The 20,328-nt window shown below is 42.0% G+C and overlaps 1 protein-coding gene across 3 annotated transcripts in view; it reads left to right on the top strand.

The window, feature by feature from the left end:
- Positions 1-20,328, top strand: part of RALY (RALY heterogeneous nuclear ribonucleoprotein) — a 212,689-nt gene that overhangs the window by 65,885 nt on the left and 126,476 nt on the right. For all 3 annotated transcript variants that reach the window (XM_081196676.1, XM_081196678.1, XM_081196677.1), the window contains exon 2: positions 6,187-6,283. The gene's annotated coding sequence lies outside the window, so the exon portion shown is untranslated. The remainder of the gene's footprint in view (positions 1-6,186; positions 6,284-20,328) is intronic.

Genomic DNA, 20,328 nt, shown 5'->3' with positions numbered 1-20,328 from the left:
TTGCATTTGTGGAAAGAACATAAGATCTGGATATCTCAGCATAATAAAGCATTGCTGAAATCAAGCCTACCTTGATTTCAGCAAGGCATTTGACAAGGTGCCCCATGATATTCTTGTAAAGAAGCTGGTAAAATGCGGTCTTGACTATGCTACCACTCAGTGGATTTGTAACTGGCTGACTGACCGAACCCAAAGGGTGCTCATCAATGGTTCCTCTTCATCCTGGAGAAGAGTGACTAGTGGGGTGCCACAGGGTTCTGTCTTGGGCCCGGTCTTATTCAACAACTTTATCAACGACTTGGATGATGGACTCAAGGGCATCCTGATCAAATTTGCAGATGACACCAAACTGGGTGGGGGGGTGGCTAACACCCCAGAGGACAGGATCACACTTCAAAACAACCTTGACAGATTAGAGAACTGGGCCAAAACAAACAAGATGAATTTTAACAGGGAGAAATGTAAAGTATTGCACTTGGGCAAAATGAGAGGCACAAATACAAGATGGGGGACACCTGGCTTGAGAGCAGTACATGTGAAAAGGATCTAGGAGTCTTGGTTGACCACAAACTTGACATGAGCCAACAGTGTGACGCGGCAGCTAAAAAAGCCAATGCAATCCTGGGCTGCATCAATAGGAGTATAGCATCTAGATCAAGGGAAGTAATAGTGCCACTGTATTCTGCTCTGGTCAGACCTCACCTGGAGTACTGTGTCCAGTTCTGGGCACCACAGTTCAAGAAGGACACTGACAAACTGGAACGTGTCCAGAGGAGGGCAACCAAGATGGTCAAAGGCCTGGAAACGATGCCTTATGAGGAACGGCTAAGGGAGCTGGGCATGTTTAGCCTGGAGAAGAGGAGGTTAAGGGGTGATATGATAGCCATGATAAAATATATAAAAGGATGTCATATAGAGGAGGGAGAAAGGTTGTTTTCTGCTGCTCCAGAGAAGCGGACACGGAGCAATGGATCCAAACTACAAGAAAGAAGATTCCACCTAAACATTAGGAAGAACTTCCTGACAGTAAGAGCTGTTCGACAGTGGAATTTGCTGCCAAGGAGTGTGGTGGAGTCTCCTACTTTGGAGGACTTTAAGCAGAGGCTTGACAACCATATGTCAGGAGTGCTCTGATGGTGTTTCCTGCTTGGCAGGGGGTTGGACCCGATGGCCCTTGTGGTCTCTTCCAACTCTATGATTCTATGATCATGATGTACATCGGCCTTCATCAGTGTGGTGACCTCTAGATGTTTTGGACTACAACTCCCATCAGCCCCAACTAGTGCAGGTTGTCCGGAGGGCACCAGGTTGATCCACAGCACTGCAGTGGGCCTAACATATGATAAGAGAGCAGTGAATGGCTTGTTCAGCTCTGTAGCTGAAGTCAGCATCAGAGAAAAGAGACAGCATTGCAAAGACAGAGACAGGGAACCCAGCAAGCAGTGGCAGAGGAAGGGGGTGCAGGCTGCCCTGGGTGTCATCACGGAGAGGGGGGTGACAAAATGACATAAATATGAGGTTTTTAAAAAATTGGGCTCATGAAACTTTTTAGTTTAGTCAACAAACATAACGAAACGCAGCTGGCACTGGGTGCCACACCGCGGGGGCCGGCACTTACCCCAGGGCCTGCAGCGTGCCTGAGCCACACTTCTCTCCTGGGAGTGACCTGGTGGCTTGAGCACCTGCAGGCTCTGCGCTGCCTGAAACGGCAGCATGGAACTTGTGTCTGCCCTCCGCCTCTCCCTCAGCTGCCCGACAGCTGAGGGGGAGGCGGCAGAGAGGATCCAAGCAGTGCGCCATGCCCCCATGGGCGGCTTACCGTGCCCCCGGCTGCTGGACACGCACGCCGCACCCGGCATCCGAGCGGCTAGCTCCGCCACTGCCAGCAAGCACAGTTAACAAACAAAATGCTTCTTTAAAATGTGAGAAGACACTCTGCAAAGTTCAGCACTGTCAATGATTCAATATGTGTCTGAATCTCACACCTACTAAATAAGCGTAGACGAAGGTTACAGGAGTAGATAGCTCCTAATTAGAACATTTGAATATTGATTTAGAGAGGGGGAGGAATGCTAAATAAAGTGATTGTTTGTAAAGTTGATCTGCAGTGAACTTTCTCCCCCAAAGCTGTATAAGCTCGGATTGCAAATCCGTAATTGACCCGGCATTTTGGGAAAAGACAAACACAATTGCAGGTTTATTAAATGACTAATCAAGTGTTCATTGGCAGCGGTGGGGAACCAGGGGGATCCAAGTTGGCCCATGAAGCCATTTCCCCCATCCCATGCCCATGCTTCAGCTGACATCACTTGCGATGTTATCTGATGGGCAGGAGGGCATGGTTAAATCCTTCATTGGCTGGGCATGCTTGCTTCCAGCAGGGAATAGGGCCACATAGCCCAACTGAGTAGCATTTATCCACCATTCGTCAGCTTGTGAGTGTAGATTAAATCCTGCTCGGTTCAGCAGGATTCCATGGAAACCTTCCTGATTCAAGAAAGGATTTGCACAGAAACCCCTGTTCATATGAAGGAGGGGACTCTCCATTTTAACAAGAGATTCCCCATGCAAACTCCTTTCTCTTGTGTGTGTTTGGTGCCATTTTTGGATACATCAGTGATGACACTTACACCCTGGACAGTGAAAATAGAGAAAATAATGTTACAGTTTTGAGCGCTGTGAAAATGTCGTTTCAGCAACAGAAACCTAATTTTCTTGTGCATGAAATGTGCAGAATTCAGGTGACAGATGAGAAACAGATGTGCCTATATGTCCTTTTTGGGAAGATCCTAAGTGATGTTAATGATGCAAGAGCCAGGAAAGGAAGCCTGGTGTCCTGACGCACTCTTCACCAGTAACACTAATCTCCTCCAAGTAATCTATGTGAACAATGCAGCTGAAAGTGAATCACCGAAGTAGCCTCAGTGGTTCACATCATTACAGCTGGGGGATGAGTCATCTCTCCAGCCTGTACTGTAAGGCATGCACAATAAAAAGGGGCAATTTACTGGCTTTTATCAATTCAATTAGAGAGTGTTTTCAGTAACTGAGAAGGAGCAAGCAGGGAGCTGAATAAATCTCAACGTTCACTGCAGTTGTATCCAACATCACCATTGCTCTGATGTTACCGCATTAATAGATGTGATGGAAATCTTCTGAACCGTGGAATGCACCAGAAATGTAACCCCTTAGCCAGCCAGGGCTGTTTGTACCTAAACAGTCAAGAAAACTCAGATGCTGAGTATCATAGAAGTCAATGGGGTTCTTTGGAAATGACTGTGGAAGAGCATTATTTCATGCAAGGATGGGGGCTTCTTTCAATCCAAAGGCTGTGTTCCTTCATAGGCAGCCTTCCAAGAACCACATATCAGTGATGGTTGGGGACACAAGCAAAAAGTGGGTGAGGTTACATATGTGGCGCTTAACTTTCCTGATTAGGCTACATTCCAGCCACCTGGACATTGAAGGTTCCTACACAGCCACCCACTTCACACATATTTCCATATTTCTCCAGGCAAGCAAGAAGCTTCCAAGGAGGCATCCCTGCCAGACAAAAGCAGCTGGAGAGAGTGCAGGGCATGGATGGTGAAAGGGGCTTTGCCGGGTGGAAAGCCCTGAGGGCCAGAGAGAGAGAGAGTCCACAAAACAAAGCAGTGAGCAAGAATATTATGAAGAATGTGCATGCATTCCATTAGTGTATAATCTATGTACATAGCAGGGGGAGTGGGATCATGCCTACTGGGTCCTCCCTCTTCCTGTGTTGACATGGCATTAATTGTCAAAGAGCAGCTATGCATACTAACTTCATCTGCAAATTCTGTTCATGTATTTGGGACTCATCTGTTGGAATAATTTCTACTCACCCTGACATAGCCTGAGGCTACAATCCTAATCATGTCTACTCAGAAGGAAGTCCCGTGGAATTCAATGGGCCTTGCTCCCATGTAACTGGGGTTAGGATTACATCCTAAGTACATACAGTTTCTACAGATCTATGATCTACACACTACTGGAATTTTTAGTCTGATGCTTGCTGTCTTCTAATTATAATTGCTGATCATTTTATTTCGCAAGGGGAAGTCTTGTTTCTAATTTAACTCATTACATTTTAGTGTATTTCTTAAATGTAAGTCGATTTGATTGTCTCATCCGAAAATCAAATTATAAATAATGAACTAAACTAAAACTAAACCCTTTTCGCAGGTTGTGCTGAATGGGTTGGAAGCAGACTTAGTCTGTAGATCTGCTGAAACTGATAGGACTTAAATTAGTTGCATTTGCCTTGCCCCACTGATTTCAATGGATTTAGTCTAAGGATGAAAAATTCTGGATCCAAACCACTGTTTGCAGGAGAAAAAAGTGAGGTCAGGGGGTGACAGCTCCAACTATACATATATCTGTAGAAATGAGAGCAGCCAAATATTCACTCCATTTACCAAAGATACTTGCTTTGAAGGCTGGGAGTGTCTGTGTGTGAAAACCCTGGATGCGGGCAGCATAAATGTCAACAAGCCACATTTCTTAGAGTAAATTAAATGTTTGGATATAAGAACTGACCTTGACTGCATCCTTTATATGCAATCAGGGTCCCACTTGCTTCTCATCCTGCATCAACACATAACATGTAACCAGTTCTGCTGTTGTGCACTTGTAAACTAAGTGAGATTCCAGCAAGGCAGGTGATCTCTCAGTAAACATGTAATCTCTCACTGACACATTAAGCACAAGTGTCCTCTTTGCTAGAAGGTTTGCTCTGCATTCCTCTCATCACTCTTCAGTTTAAAACTTTAGCCCCAGTGAAATGTTGTGAAATAATCCAGAGAACCAAATATGGATTGAGTCCTTAATTATAGAAGGAGTAAGGAGAAGCTTCTGTCTGGTTTATTAGCCCGATGAGCTGACCTTCGACTTTTAACATTTTATAATAAAGGGCATGGGTTGGACTACTTCAAATTAGGCAGTTTGGGTGTTGATTTTTTCCTTAATTTAAAAAACATAAAAGTGTTGTTTCTAGATTCACAGAACACTATACATTTTTGAAAGTTGTTTGTTCACCATGTGTTTGGACACCCTGTAAGATATCATAACCAATTTTTGTAGGATGGTTCCTGAGATAAAGGAGCAGGTTTTCACCTGTTTTTGGCCACAGTTTTATGCCATTTGAATTAATATGGCAGACTGAGCCTTATAAAAGTGTTTTGATCTTAATCACCGATTTCAAAACTTAGAATTTCCAAGCAACACCAGGTAAAGACTGCTAGAATAATAAAAAAATGCACCATCTAGTATGGAGAGTAGAAATGAGTACCCACATTCTTTCAACCTACCTTTCAGTCACCATTAAGGTCCATGTGAGAATGAGCCACATACACACATGTTCATTCATCATTCAGCTACTACAACACCACATGAAAACTTGCTTGGCCATCAGGGATCAAACACTGCATGTAGAGCTTTCATGTTTCCTAACACCACTTCAAACACTTTCAAAGGAAGCAATTAACATGTGTGATGGCATACCAAGTGATATGTGTGCATGCGTGATCCAGCTCTGAATCAGCTCCGAGAGAAAAAAGTTGTTGCATGCATTATACTTTAAAACCACCACTGTCTTGAAATAACAGTTGGGTGTGAACAACACTGTGAGCTTGGACATTTTGACTTTCTACTGCTTTTTCTGTCTGTGTGCTATTGGGCTTGAGGGACATATCCAGTTTCATTATGGGGCAAAGTGGTCTAGAACACTGTGAACTTCTCCAGCCAGGGCTTTTCACCACAATATATTCTTTCACAAAGGCACAGGTGTTTGTGCGAGAATCCAGGAAGAAGACATGGCTGGCTTAATGGCTGTCTGAATAGGAGTGTACTGCATTACTACATTTTGTTGCAGGTCCCACCTGGAATATGAATCATGCTTCTGATCCATGGGGGACCACTAAGATGATCTCACTAAGATGCCTGGGACATACTGGGGAAGGCGATCCGGACCTTTCCTAATGAACCCTTTCTCTGCCTCAAAAAGGGATGGCCTGCACTTCTACATCAAAGAGGTCCTATGATCTAGCTCTGCAAATTCATGCCAACACACTTCAAGTACTGTTGTGTGTATAATGTAGTAGATAGATGACAAAACATTGGATTGTATGTCATGCTTGGTAATAGTTTCCTATGTCCTGTTTATTGTAGGTAAATCCAGGTCTATAAAGGGTTACCACGCCAGTTGAGCCCCCCTACCTGGTGGGCAAGGAGGAACTGCACTCTTGTACCCAAAGCACCATTCCTGGTGAGTGATTTGACACAATTCAGTTTAAGGTTAGCCAGTAAATTTGCATTCGCGACGTAACTATTGTTGTGGGGAACTAAGAGTTTTATGAGACAAGATTATGTGATCTCTGAACAAAGGCTGTGGAAGGGAGGAGGTTTGTTCTATGGTTAGCAGGGCTGATCTAAGACATTTGCTAGCTGAGGTGAATGACAAGATGGTGCCCCCTCTACACACACGTATTATGTGTATGAAACTGACTAGCAGTTGAATCTTCAACACTGTCAATGGGGCTACATCCTCCACAGCACTTGAGGGTGGCAGAGCAGCTTAGGGGCACAGGGCAGGCATGCTCACTAGCAGTCTATCTTCCTGCTCCTTTACTGCCTGAGGCAGATGTATCACCATGCCTAATGCCAGGGCTGGGCATGATGGCTTGGCATATTCTAATGTAGAAAGCAAGCCTTGAATTTTTCAGTTATTTGGCAGGGGGGTTGAATCTTGTCAATTCACGAACATGTATCAGATTCATGTATCAGATTCGTGAACGTACCGAAACAGCATGGAGCTTTATGAATTTTAATACTGCATGACAAGTAGAAGCAACCAGTTATTGCGTACACGGCGATTGGGAGAGAAACCACTTTATTAAGTTTTGAAGGATCACAAAGATTCTGTAGCATCTGGCCCATAACCTTTCTTGTGTCTAAGTTTTATGCTGGCAAAGCCAACAATGATTTGTGCGTGTCATCTCTAGTGTCTGAAACAAACATTCCTGCCCTGAGAGTGCCCTTTCAGGTACCTCTGGTGTCTATGAGCTCAGTAAGCTCAATCACAGTGAGTAATCACAAATTAATCCAGACTCTAATCACTTGTCCCAGTCATTTATCACATGTCACAGTTCCTGTCTACCTTGGATTAATATTGCATTCTATACCCTTTTAAAGTTGTGGCCTGTCTGCGACCTCTGTAGCCCCCACTGAAGGAAAAGTGAACTGCATTCCAAAAAAAGACATGCAAGAGAAGGGTAAATAGGAAAGTGAACAGTTTTTAAGCTGCCTTTGGTCAAATGCTGCCTGAAATTCATGCATTTGAGTTAACTGATATCATATCTCTCACTGAAGCTGTCTATTGAACTGAAAAAGATGCCCATGTACTGAAACCAATAAAACGTTGGTCATGTGGACAGTAAGTGTTAATATTTCCCTTATATGGATCTGGAGGTCTTTGTCATGGGGAGAAAACTTTGAGAAGAAGAACATTATTTAAGGCAACTGCAGAACTCTCACTCTTCAGGGCATCAGCTGATGTCATAAGCCAACTTTAGAAATACAACTTGAGAAAGGGACACATTAAGCAATGCAGTACAATGCTAATCCTCTTGACCCCCGGGTCAAGCACAACTATTAATAAACGCATGCTCTGTATCTTTGACTCCAGCAAAAGGGTGTTCTGTACATACACATAAACATGTACTTGGAATGGCTACTGGGTTCAGTCAAGCTTCTGATGAATATATGCCGCCTTTTTCTAAAAGGCTTTTTTCTACAAAGCTGTGTTGTAAAATATAGCTTTGTTTGGATCTTTGTCTTTCTATATACTGGCCTTTTAAAAATAACTCTAGATGTTGCTGCCTTAATTTTGATTATTTTAAATCACTGTAGTTATTTGGTTTTATGGTTCTGAGGACTGCCTGAGGCAAGCAAGGCCCCCAAAGATGGCATATAAGAATTTTCCATAATATGTTTTGCCTCATGAAAATATTGGTGAATAACACATCATGGCTTAGCTATATAATATTTGCGCTCCGTCTCCCTGAGTGTGATAGTATTTTTTCAAAAAAACAACAACAAAAAACGTAGCTTTCTTATTGTGCTTCTAGAGTGAGTTAATCGAGAGTGCTGTAAAATTATAGATGAGAAGGTGCCAGATCAAAATCTATATTGGGTAGTGATCTTTTGCCTCAGTTATGTTATCTTATATTGGTAATATTTATCAGCCAAATAATTATGGCAAAGTCTTAATTAGCCAAAATATTTGGTCCAGTGTTACCTAGGCACCAAAATGCCTCTCTGCTATCTCTCCCTGCTTATATCTCCACTGTGTCCTTGGCTTCCAGCACCTTAGGTACCCACTAGAGTATATCACAAAACCAATTGCAATGGGCAGGTCACCATTAGTTCTGAGTGAATCTCAAACCATACATATCCCTGCTTACTGAAGGGAAACAGTATATAGGAACCAGAAATTGTGGGGGTTACTTTAGAAGCTAGAAGGAACTGGTGCATAAAATAAAATGCACACTATTTTGAGAAACAGTAATTTAGGAAATAATGGCAGGTCTGTTTAGAGGACTGAGCACAGTGAAATGTGGACAATGGAGTGTTTTATTCTGCCAGTTCTCTGGTAAAATCCTGGATTCCTTTCTGAGAATCAATAAATGTAGAGACATAGCCACAATATTTTCCAGGTGGCCTCAGGCCAGGAATTGTCCACAGTTGAAAAGAATTGGCAAACAAAAAACGGCATTATTTTTAGGCGATGGAGTAAATGATGCTCTCAGCCTCTTCATTCATTTGGCAGTGAGTAAAGGCTTCCGCCTCACCTGTTTAAAATCTTAAAAAAGGAAGACAATGAATTCCACTTGAAAAATGAAAACAGTATAAACATTTTGAAACATAGTGATGTTAGTGTTATCAAGATTGGTGGAATGGGCAAATTTAGTGATTTCAACCGTGAGAAAGGCCCCAGAAATGAAGGTTTGGGATATTATGCTCTGCCTTCCATTCTGCAGACACAAGTCATTATTATGCAGGTCTTAAGGGGCACCACAAACAGCAGACATATCTTCCCAAGAAAGTCCCCCATGTACAGGCCAGGAAAATAAAGCAGAGAATTGAATTTTGTTTGACGTCTTCTGATGTGCCCATAACTTTTTATTTGATGCACGTGGACATGAGAGTTCAAATTTGAATTGTATATTTCACATTTGTTTTGGCTTTGGTGCCAAGTTATTATACAACAACTTTAAGAATGCTTTAGAAATTCTCTTTTTTAATTTTTATTAGTTTTTCAACATATCATTTTCAACAACAATTAAACATAATTTCATATCTTATACCATTTTTTTACTTCCATCAATCACAACTGAGAATTTTCCAATCTATTCACTTAATATACTGTACATTTCTTACTTTCACTATTACATTTAAATCTCATAACTAAGATCTCCATAGACTGCTTCAGAAATTCTCATCTAATTTCTTCATGGGTTTTTGGAGTGCTGAATTCCCTGGTCTTGTTTCTGAAGTGGAAGAACCAGTGAGTAGGTATTCCCCACTGCTGTATCTTACATTATTGTATTCCTTCCAAAGTCTACGCAGAGCAGAGCATTGTGTATGCATGAGTGCTGTGCTTAAACCTGACCTTAACTATTTTCTTCCTCAGTGAAAGAGGCTTCCATTTTTCTCCCTTATTCACACAACACTTTATAATTTCTTTACAATCTTTGCCATTGACGAGTTAACTTTTTATCATTGGGAAATGGCTGAGGGTGGTGTGTATGTGTATTTCTTTCCACTAAAAATATATCCATTGCTCTATAACATCCCATGATAGATGAGGAAGGCCTGAAAGGAGTTATCTCTACCCACATTAGGATGGATGTGGGTAGAAACCTGCACATGATTGGGAACACACAGGTAATCACTAGGGATAGAGAAGAAATTTGATTCAATTTACATTTAAAGACAACAGGGACCTTGAGAGTGGGGGGAGGCGATATGCAGCCCTGTGCCTTTTTCAAAAGTGGAGATTTTGCCAATCCAGAATTCAGAAGGAGTGGAATGTTGGGCCAAGCAAACCAGAGAAATAATAAATAACTGCAAAGGGAGGAATCGCTCTTTTCCTTCATTTCAGGACAGACATTCCTTGGTGCACTGTTTCATAGCTTTGTTTGGTAGGATGGTTCTTTTTTCACCCATCATGGAGTAAAAATACTTCTTCCTTATTTCAGTCTCTATATTTTGGCAAAATACCAATAGTAAATATTTTGTCTGTTGAGGTCCACTGTAGAAGCTGGTATGATATTTGGTCCAGTGGATCACAGTTTGTTCTGATGGTTGCTGAATGACTTTTTGACTCCTTGTCAGTCTGCTACAGATTAATCCAAAGTCCAACATGTGATGTTCTAATAAAACAAGGAATTGTTTTAAAAGTTTTCACCCAAAGCCTCAACGAGGCACAGGTGGGGTTTTTTACCATCGTTCCTTCCTGTTGAAGGCCAAGACCCAGGTAGAGAGAGTTAAATACTGGAAGTAACCCAGATCTTGTTAATCTAATTTTTATCTGAAAATGGAGGTGTGAGTGAGTGAGGCCTAAGTCACCTATGCACACTTCAGTGTAGTCACTGTTTGAAAATGCAGCTTTATGGAGATAATGCCATGTAGCGAACCTGTTCATGCAAAGGGGCTCATCCACATGGTTCTGGCAATTTGGTCAGGGTGGTGTGGTGGTTAGAATATTGGACTAGAACTGAGAAGCTCTAGGTCCAAATCCCCAATCAGTCATTAAGCCCACTTGGTAACTTTTGGACAGCTACTGTTTCTCAGCCTAACCTAAATTACAGGGCTGTTGTTGGGAGAACCGTGTACAATGTCTTGAGCTCCTTGGAGAAAACATAGGATTTGAATGGAATGCATGTTCACAATGCTGGCACAAGCCTTACACTGTTTCTACTGGCATTGTGAAAACCATCCAAACCACTGTGGGTGAATTAACTGAGCAAAGGGCCAACCACATGGAGCTGCTCCAAGCAAATGGCTTTGACTCAGGCATGTAGAAACTGAACTGGTAGTATTCCTTGTGTGTTTATTCATTTGTCAGCCTCTTCAGCCCACCTTGTATACCGGCTGCATCTTTGGGGATAACTGTGCATTAAAAAATATACTTCAGAAAGCAAACAATAATTGCTTTTGGGAGAGCTTGCTCAACATCAGTTAGGAATTTGTGCTGCATGTGGAGCTGCTCTTGGACGTGGCCTGGAAACTCCAGCTTGTACAGAATGCTGATGGGGACAGATAGCTGACAACATGTGACAGCTTTGCTAAAATATCTGCATTGGATGCTGATATGTTACTGGGACAGGTTCATGGTTCTTGTATTAGTATACAAAGCCCTGAACACCTTGGATCCATGAAACCTTAATTACCACCTGAGCCTGTTTATCCCACTGAGATCATCCAGAGATGATTGTCCCTTGTGTTACCAAGGTCTGCCTGGCTTCAACTAGTAGCTGGACATTCAATGTTGCTGCTCCCATTCTGTGGGATACCCTTCTAATGCAGACTCAGCAGGCATCCTTGCAGTCTGAAAGGCCTCTTGGTCTGTTTCATTTTCTCTTTTACCTGAGTGGCCATTATAGAAATACTTTTAAAAATATAATGAAGTAAATTTACAAGTAACATAATTATTATAATAATAGCCTTTTGTAATCTCACTGTACGAAGCTTTCACCGGACTTAACTGAAGGCTCATGATAAGAAGTGACTGACAGTAACTGCACTGATGTATCAGGTATGACATGTGGACCAGGAAATACAAAGAGAGAAATGAAGTTTCATAATGTGTTTTGAGAGGGGCAGGCAGACAGACAGAATGGACAAGTGCTTTCGGCAGCAAAATTTTAACTATGGCATTTTGCTTCTTGACAGACCAGCATTTCTTTTTAATGGAGTGCATTGCTAATTTCATGAGATTCCCAATGTCCATTCTTCCCATAATTTTCTTTAAATATATATACCCCTGACTCTTAGCATATCAACACAAATGTACCGTATCAGGAATACATCTCAAGTGATGTGAAAATTTTCAATTTGCCATTTCTTTTGCTTGATGCATCACAACACCTATGGCATCTCTGCCTTTTCACACAGCCCTGGGCACATCAGAAACATGTGGTGTAGTGGACAGGGCTGGATTTCTTTCAGGGAAACCTGGATTTAAATTCCTGGCCAAACATCAAGTTCCCTGAATAGCTCTAGGCTAAAGTTGTGGGTGGTTTTCAAATTCCAGAGATGCTATTCTCCCCCTCCCACTTTTGCATAAGCAAGTTAGCAAGGTCAGAGGCACATATGATAAAGATAATGTGCCTCTTCTGAAAAGGAACTATATTTATTTGTTTAAATTTACATTATAAGAACAATAAGAAAAAGAGAAAATATACCAATGACAGATAGTATCTCTGGAAAGGGAAAAGCACTCCGTAATGCTAGGTTCAAGACTGATTCTGATAAATATCTTGATATGGTAAAGTTCAGGTGCTTTTGTGGGACGAGATGGCACATGTTGACTTAACTCCATCTCTTGGCATCATTTAAAATATGGGATAGGGATATTCCTAATCCTATTATGTGAGAGTGTTCATAATATTTGATTACCCTGCCAAAATTTTACAATCACAACTTTACAAAATGGATATGTGACTCACAAGCTGAGGCTGCAGTCTTAATACCGTAGAGAAAGCCCAGAAATACCTTTGGGACTGAAATTATTAGAGACGGGTTAATAACATCTTTATTTTTCCCCTTAAGTGCCTTTACATTTCTCTAGTGTTGCCCTCTTATGTGGATAAATATTCTTCCATACACATGAGACACTAGCTTTAAGGCACTATTTACTATTTAATTACACAGTAGTGTTCTTTAGGAAACCAAACTCCCATTCTACAGAAGATCCTCGTACCTCAGTCAGTATGCATTTTAATTTTTAATCAGTACAAAAAGTGGAAGCATAGCAAGCAACATCTTCTGCAGAACAACATTTTGGGTTCAAATGAAAATGGTAACATCTGAAAGGAAGATAGCCCAAAAGAAAGGAAGATACTAAAGCACAAGGAAGATACTAAAGCAGCCTGAGATTCTTCAATTCGTTCACACAAGTTCCTTTTCTATGGTTACCCAATAAAAGCAAAAAAGCACACCTCTCTTCCTTGTAGATCTGAATGTTCCCTAACAAAATGAATTTCAGTTACAGATAGGTAGCCGTGTTGGTCTGCCAGAGTCAAAATAAAAATTAAAAAATTCCTTCAGATACACATGTATCTGAAGAAGTGTGCATGCACACGAAAGCTCATACCAAGAACTAACTTAGTTGGTCTTTAAGGTGCTACTGGAAGGAATTTTTTTTATTTTATTTTGAAAATGAATTTCAGTAGGGACAAATGTAATGTCTTGCACCTCGGCCAGAATAACCAGCTACACAAATATAAGATGGGGGCACCTGCCTTGCCATTAGTACATGTGGAAAGGATCTGGTGGTCTAGGGACCACAAGCTTGTCATGGGTCAACAGTGTGGTGCAGCAGCAAAAACAGTGTGGTGCAGCAGCAAAAAAATCTAATGCTATTCTTACCCTCATCCATAGAAGTATAGTGTCCTGATCAAGAGAAGTCATAGTTGCGCTCTATTCTGCCTTGGTCAGACCACACCTAGTGTACTGCATCCAGTTCTGAGCACCACAATTTAAGAAGAGCTGGAATGTGTGCTGAAGGGGGTGACCAAGATGATCAAGGGTCTGGAAACCAAGCCTTATGAGGAATTGTTGAGGGAACTGGGCATGTTTAGCCTGAGTAAGAGGAGACTGAGAGGAGATATGATAGTCATCTTCAAATATCTAAAGGGCTGTCACATGGAATGTGAAGCAAGCTTGTTTTCTCCTGCTGCTGTAGAGGGTAGGACCCAAAACAATGTATTCAAGGTACAGGAATGGACATTTTGACTAAACGTCAGGAATAGCTTTCTGTAAGTGCTGTTTGACAGTGGAATGGGCTCCCTTGGAAGTTGGTGGACTCTCCTTCCTTGGAGGTTTTTAAGCAGAGGTTGGATGGTCATCTGTCATGGATACTTTAGTTGAGATTCCTGCATTACAGGTGGTTGGGCTAGCTGACCCTTGAGGTCCCTTCCAACTCTATAATTCTGTGACTCTATAGGGCTTCCAAAACAAATCTTCTGCAAATAACGTTTGAATGAGTTCTAAAACTGTGCTATATTGTGCTATATTTCTGGAAGCTGCTGTTGTGTGAAAGCACTTTTAGATAGGACCATTTTGTATTATGTCATACACCCACAGCAGCCATTTTGTGACTAGAGGCCATGGCACTCTCCCAAAATTCCAGACGTGAACACTGGATCCTGAATTGATAGACCCTGAATAAGCACATGAATAGAACAGAGATCTGAGGTGCATTTGCCTAACATTCACATGCTGCTTATAAGTCTAAATGAATCCCCTTATGTTCAGCTATAGATGCAAAGGGTGCCACCACACTGTTGGGAACCCTGGAAAGCTTTCCCTCCTCATTGTATATGAAACTACTTAAGTTGGCAAGAATCTGTTTTGTAAACCTGATCCCTGTTTACTGTATTGCTCTTAAGCTGTGGGAAAGACTAGGCACCAACCCCCATCAGCCTTACTTCCTGGTAAACGTGCATAGGATTGGATGGTGTTTTACTCAATTGAGTGAGGCAGAGGTAATGGCTGTTCTGCTTTGCTTATACTGTTGCTGCATCTCTGCACACAGATTCTTCACGGTTTAAAGAAATTCTGCTTAATTTAATTTCATCATGTGGAAGACAGTCTAATTACTTGATCACCTGTTTCTGACTTGGTGTTGAATTCTTTTTGCATTTCTGATTTCCCCCTCTGGGACATGTATCTTCTTGCTAGCATCTGTTTCCCATACTCTTTTGTGAACACAGAAACTGATGATTAATTTAAGAGGGGTTCTGCCACGGTTGGTGGGCTTTAAATATGTCCAGTCCTCCCTCTCCACTTTTAGGGTAGATTTGCAAATACTGCAATTTTTTCAAGGACAATTATCCTCTTGAAAATTAGTTTACCTTCCTTTTAAAAAATAAATAAATACAAGATTTGGGCCAGTAGGCAGTTTCACATTTGTAACAGACGACAGTGTTTCATCCAATTGTGTATGCTTAAAACATAATTGCAGTCTACAAAGAAATTTGTGCAATTAAAGCCCAATGGAAGTGAACTTAGAGAGAAAAGCAACTTTGAGAGGGGTGGTAGAGAAGCAGCTGTGGGGCCTTAGCCTCTGCCCCTCACTTTTCCTGTAACTTCTTTCCCATGGCTCCCCTGTTTTCCTCATCTGGGCCTTGCCAGCTGAGAGTCACCTCCCCACCCACCCTGCCTGAAATTCTGTGTTCTAAATAACAAGCTCATTGGAGCTCTCAATGTTTGATTCAAATTTTTCATACATGTATACTCTCTCGCGGGTGGTGCTGTGGTCTGAACCACTGAGCCTAGGGCTTGCCGATCGGAAGGTCCCAGCTCCTGCCAACCTAGCAGTTCGAAAGCACATCAAAGTGCAAGTAGATAAATAGGTACTGCTCTGGTGGGATGGTAAACGGCGTTTCTGTGAGCTGCTCTGGTTTCGCCAGAAAGCGGTTTAGTCATGCTGGCCACATGACCCGGGAAAACTATCTGTGGACAAACATCGGCTCCCTCGGCCAGTAAAGCAAGATGAGTGCCACAACCCCAGAGTCGTTTGCAACTGGACTTAACTGTCAGGGGTCCTTTACCTTTTACCTTATTTATACTTTCTCCAGTGAATTGAAGGCAAAACAGTGCCAGTTATTTGCCATAGGGAAAACCTATGGTGTTTGGAGATAAGGATTTAAAGGACCATTCCCAGTGGCCTTAAATGTATACAGTAAGCCCAGACCCAAGTCTTATGTGACCCTTTCTAAGTGCCTTAACGTCATGGCCACTCAAAATGGAACATTTTTGCTATAAGTGTATAGTTGCATCAGCCCATTTTCTACCACTGTGATATATGTGATGCAATTAATCTTCTTTCCAATTTCTGCAACACCAAAAGAAAGAAATGATTTATTTATTTAAATCTACATGCACACAGGTCCACACACATAGGTGTTAATGATATCCCTACCAATGGTAGAGTAGTTCTAGAGCAGTAAGAGCTGTTCAAGCGTGGAAGAGTCTCCCTTGGGAGGTTTTTAAGCAGAGGTTGGATAGCCATCTATCATGGATGCTTTAGCTGAGATTCCTGCATTGCAGGGGGTTGGGCTAGATGACCCTTGGGTACCATCCAACTCTAAGATTCTATGGTTTAAAACAACCAAGTTTTTCTTCATTGCATGGTTATTTTACGCCAGGCTGTATATTGTTTTAATTTGCAGTTATTGATCCTTGGCTGTGAAATTTGTTTTGTTTCGATTTTGTATGCACAATTGTGTTTGGCTTTTATAAACTGCCTAGAGAGAACATTGTACCACAGTGTGTCCTAAAAATCTTTAAAAATGCATAAATAAAATAGGGCAAGGTGAATGATGATGAATCTCCACCCCCCTCAAACAAAAAAGAAGCCCAACCCCAGAGGAACAAATTATGTACAAATTATCTACAATTATGTAATTTTGAGTGAAGGAATTACTCTGGATATTTTTTGTCTTCTAATTGCCCTGATTACCATAATTAATATGAGCTATCAGACAATTCTGGAAGCAGCGCAACTTGCATATTTGGCATGGAGATCTAGTACAAAATGTACCCTGCTTTACTAATCAGTTAATCTCATGGGAGGCTGGCCCACAAGGGTGAATAGGGCACACTGCCTTACCAGCCTCAGCCTACTGGCTTACTTACAACTAGCCCAGTGTTTGGCACATTTAGAAGTCAGCAGGGAGGAGGTTAGGGACAAAACTAGAGTTAGTTGGCTCTGCTTATCACTGCCTCCCACTTTGCCTGTTATTGTCATCACTGCTTTCTTCCCTACCCTCCACCACTGATAAATCCAGCGTCAGTGTGGTGTAGTTGTCAGAGTGGCATACTAGGACCTGGGAGACCACAGTTCATTTTCCACACAGCCAGGAAGCTCACTGGCTCACTCTTGCATTGAACAAGAGTTTGACTCGATATATACCATGTAGTTTTTAGAGTAGTTTTAGAGGAGGAAAATCCTTAGGCATGCCACCCGTAGGCATTCCCTCCATAACACGCACAGACATTTCCCCTTACTTTTTAGGAGGAAAAAAGTGAGTGTTATGGTGCAAAAAATACGGTATATAGCAGCTACTTATTTTCCTATGAAATCTGTTTTTGGGTGAAGATAGAGCTTTACAGTGGTACCTCTAGTTATGAACTTAATTCGTTCCAGAGGTCCTTTCTTAACCTGAAACTGTTCTTAACTAGAGGCGTGCTTTCGCTAATGGGGCCTCTTGCTGCCGCTGTGCTGCCGACACACGATTTCTGTTCTCATCCTGAAGCAAAGTTATTTACCCGAAGTACTATTTCTGGGTTAGCGGAGTTTGTAACCTGAAGCATTTGTAACCTGAGGCATTTGTAACTCACTGTATAAGTGAGTAACCACTGTATAAGTTTTGAAAATAAACAAACCGTATGGAGGGCTAACAAACTGCTGGGCAGAACATTCTGATTGCCCTGGTTCTGCCCACCCAGACTGAACATTGGCTTCTTCCCAAGGAAAAGGAGTGTAGGGTAGAGGCATCAGCTTCTCAACACCATTGAGGGGGCCCAACACAATGTCATGTGTATGACATGGATGCAAAGAGCCAGGGGGTGGAGCCAAACGCCCTCTGAGATGGTGCCTATGATGTAAGGAGACTTCCTGTTTCACTAGTTCCTTGCCTGAGCTCTGGTTTTCCTCTGTGTTTCTAGTTATAAGAATGTAAGACGAGCCTGCTGGTTCTACTCCAACAGCCTGTTCTCATGGTGGCCAAACAGATGCCTGCATGGCAAATAGGACCCGAGTGCAACAGTACTCTCCCCTCCTGTGTTTTCCAGCAACTGGTAGTCACGAGGCATGCCTCCTACAATGATGGAGCTAGAACCTAGCTGTGAATAGCCTTATCTTCCACAGCCTCTGTGAGAACAACCTATCAGCCCTAACTGAAGATGCTGGGGCCTGAGTCTGACCCCTCCTGCGTGCAAAGTAAATGCTCTGCCACGGACCCTTCTGCAGGTAAATGTGTGTGGCTGAAAATGCAATAGGCTCAGCTCTGCTTGTAATATATGCAATTATAAATCCAAGATGAAAGTCCCAAGATGAAAGCAGAAGTGGTAATTCTCATCACATAAAACTATAAGAGTTAAGACCTGGGCAGGTATCAGAAGTTGCATGGAAGTACGAAGCAGATGGGGACAGACTCACAAGCCTGGGAGGCTCTACATCACGTACCTTTGACAGTAGCTTTACCCTCCCAATCCAATATTCCTGTCTTATTACAAGAGTGCCCCCAACCTCTGCTACCAATAAGTTCTCCTGCCTCCTCTGCTATAACCTCCTGGCTCTTTCAATCTTCTCTTGCTCCCCATGTACCTGAAAACATGTCTTTATTATTTATCTGAGCCTTGTGTGAAGTCAAAGCCTTTCCCTTCTCAACCTTGGCTCTTCTTGTCATTCTCACACCTCTCTTTTCATTACACTCTGTAATTTTTCTGCCAAGCCTCTTCTCTTCCTGCATGTTTTACACCATGTGGCTCTGCCTTCCTTACTTTTAATTAGGTTTTTTTCCTGATGGTCCCCCTTGCCCTGTTTTTTAATGCATTGCTTGCTGGCTATCAGAACCTCTGGGCAACCCTCTAATTTATCTCTCTGTGCTTCCCATTATCCCGCTGTGTCATTTGCCCTTTATTGATCCCCACCACCGCCACCCTTGAATCTATTCCGTGCTTCCCTGGTTTTTCTTCACCGTGTACTTCTTGGATTTAATTTTCCCAAGTTTGCTGCCTCACTGTTCAACCTCCCAACTGGACTGGGCTTGTGTTTTGTAGCCTCTTACATTGCCTGCCATAGTTTTCCATCACATGCTTCACATCATTCAAGATTAAATTGGGGGGTTGCTTTCTTGTTTGCCAGTGACAGCTGTTTGGGTGTTAGGAGGACTACTGCTGCTAGGACTAATCTGTCTTTTGGCCACACCTCTACTGTTCACTTCAGATGGCAGCAGCAGAAAAACACTCTCTTCTTCAGTAGTTGCAATGGCATTTAAGATGAGTAAGATACGTGTTTAAGAAGAATGGAGCTGCTAGGTTAAATCAGCAACACTGGCATAGACCAGAATTCTTCACTAGAGAAGCTCTACAAGTTATTTGAGGCTGCTGTCTTATCTCCACTGGGGATGGAGGAGAAATTCAGTTTTGTTTGCATTTTAATTAGAAACTTCCTAACTAACACATCTTGAACCAATATTCAAACTGAAATGCAACTAGCCTTTGAAATTTGCGCTGTGCTGAATTTTGCAATGCAGTTGTCCAACCAAATAATTTGTACACAAATGCATATGTTAGTGGGAAATGTGCATAAAACAAATACACCTGTTTTGCACAGAATTTTCACATATATTTGTCTAAATGTGGTTATTGGGAGAAATTTGCACTAAAATGCTAGTGGATATTCATGAGGGGTTTTTTATTTAAAAAATCTTAAATTGCTGTGAAAATGTGGAGAACTGAAGACTGAAAAAATGAGAGACACAGAGAATCAGAATAAGCAGATTCATATTCCTAACTTCCACTTACGAACCTGTCATTGCCCTTATTCAAATTCCATTTTTTCCATGCATAGCTTAGCACAAAACTCTATTTTTTTAGTTTCGACATCTGAATTCCTGAACACATTTTATTTATAACATTTGTGCCAACTAAAGAACTCAGGATAGATAGAGGGAGGTTATCCCGTTTATTATTGCAGCCACCCTGTGCAGTAGGTTAGACTGAGAATGACTGGCCCAAGGTCACTCAGTGACTTTATGGCAGAACTGAGATTTGTGCAAAGGCATCCTCTGTTTAAGTCTAACACTCTGTTGGAAGGCAGAAATTGTAGTCCACACAAGCAACCGTACTGCAAATTAGTTTGGGGTGCATAGATCATTCAAAGGGATAGTGACAGCCTGCTGCTAAGAAGGTCTTGCATCAGACTGACTTTATACATAGGCTTCTCTGCCTATAAGGACTGTACAACCAGACTAACATTTAATTGAGGCTGGCAGATGCTTTTCATGTGCTTCG

The sequence above is a fragment of the Podarcis bocagei genome (assembly GCF_964188305.1).
Source record: "Podarcis bocagei genome assembly, chromosome: 5".
NCBI lineage: Eukaryota > Metazoa > Chordata > Lepidosauria > Squamata > Lacertidae > Podarcis > Podarcis bocagei.
Note: the sequence above shows the minus strand (reverse complement) of the source record. Positions and strands in the feature narration are given on the sequence as shown.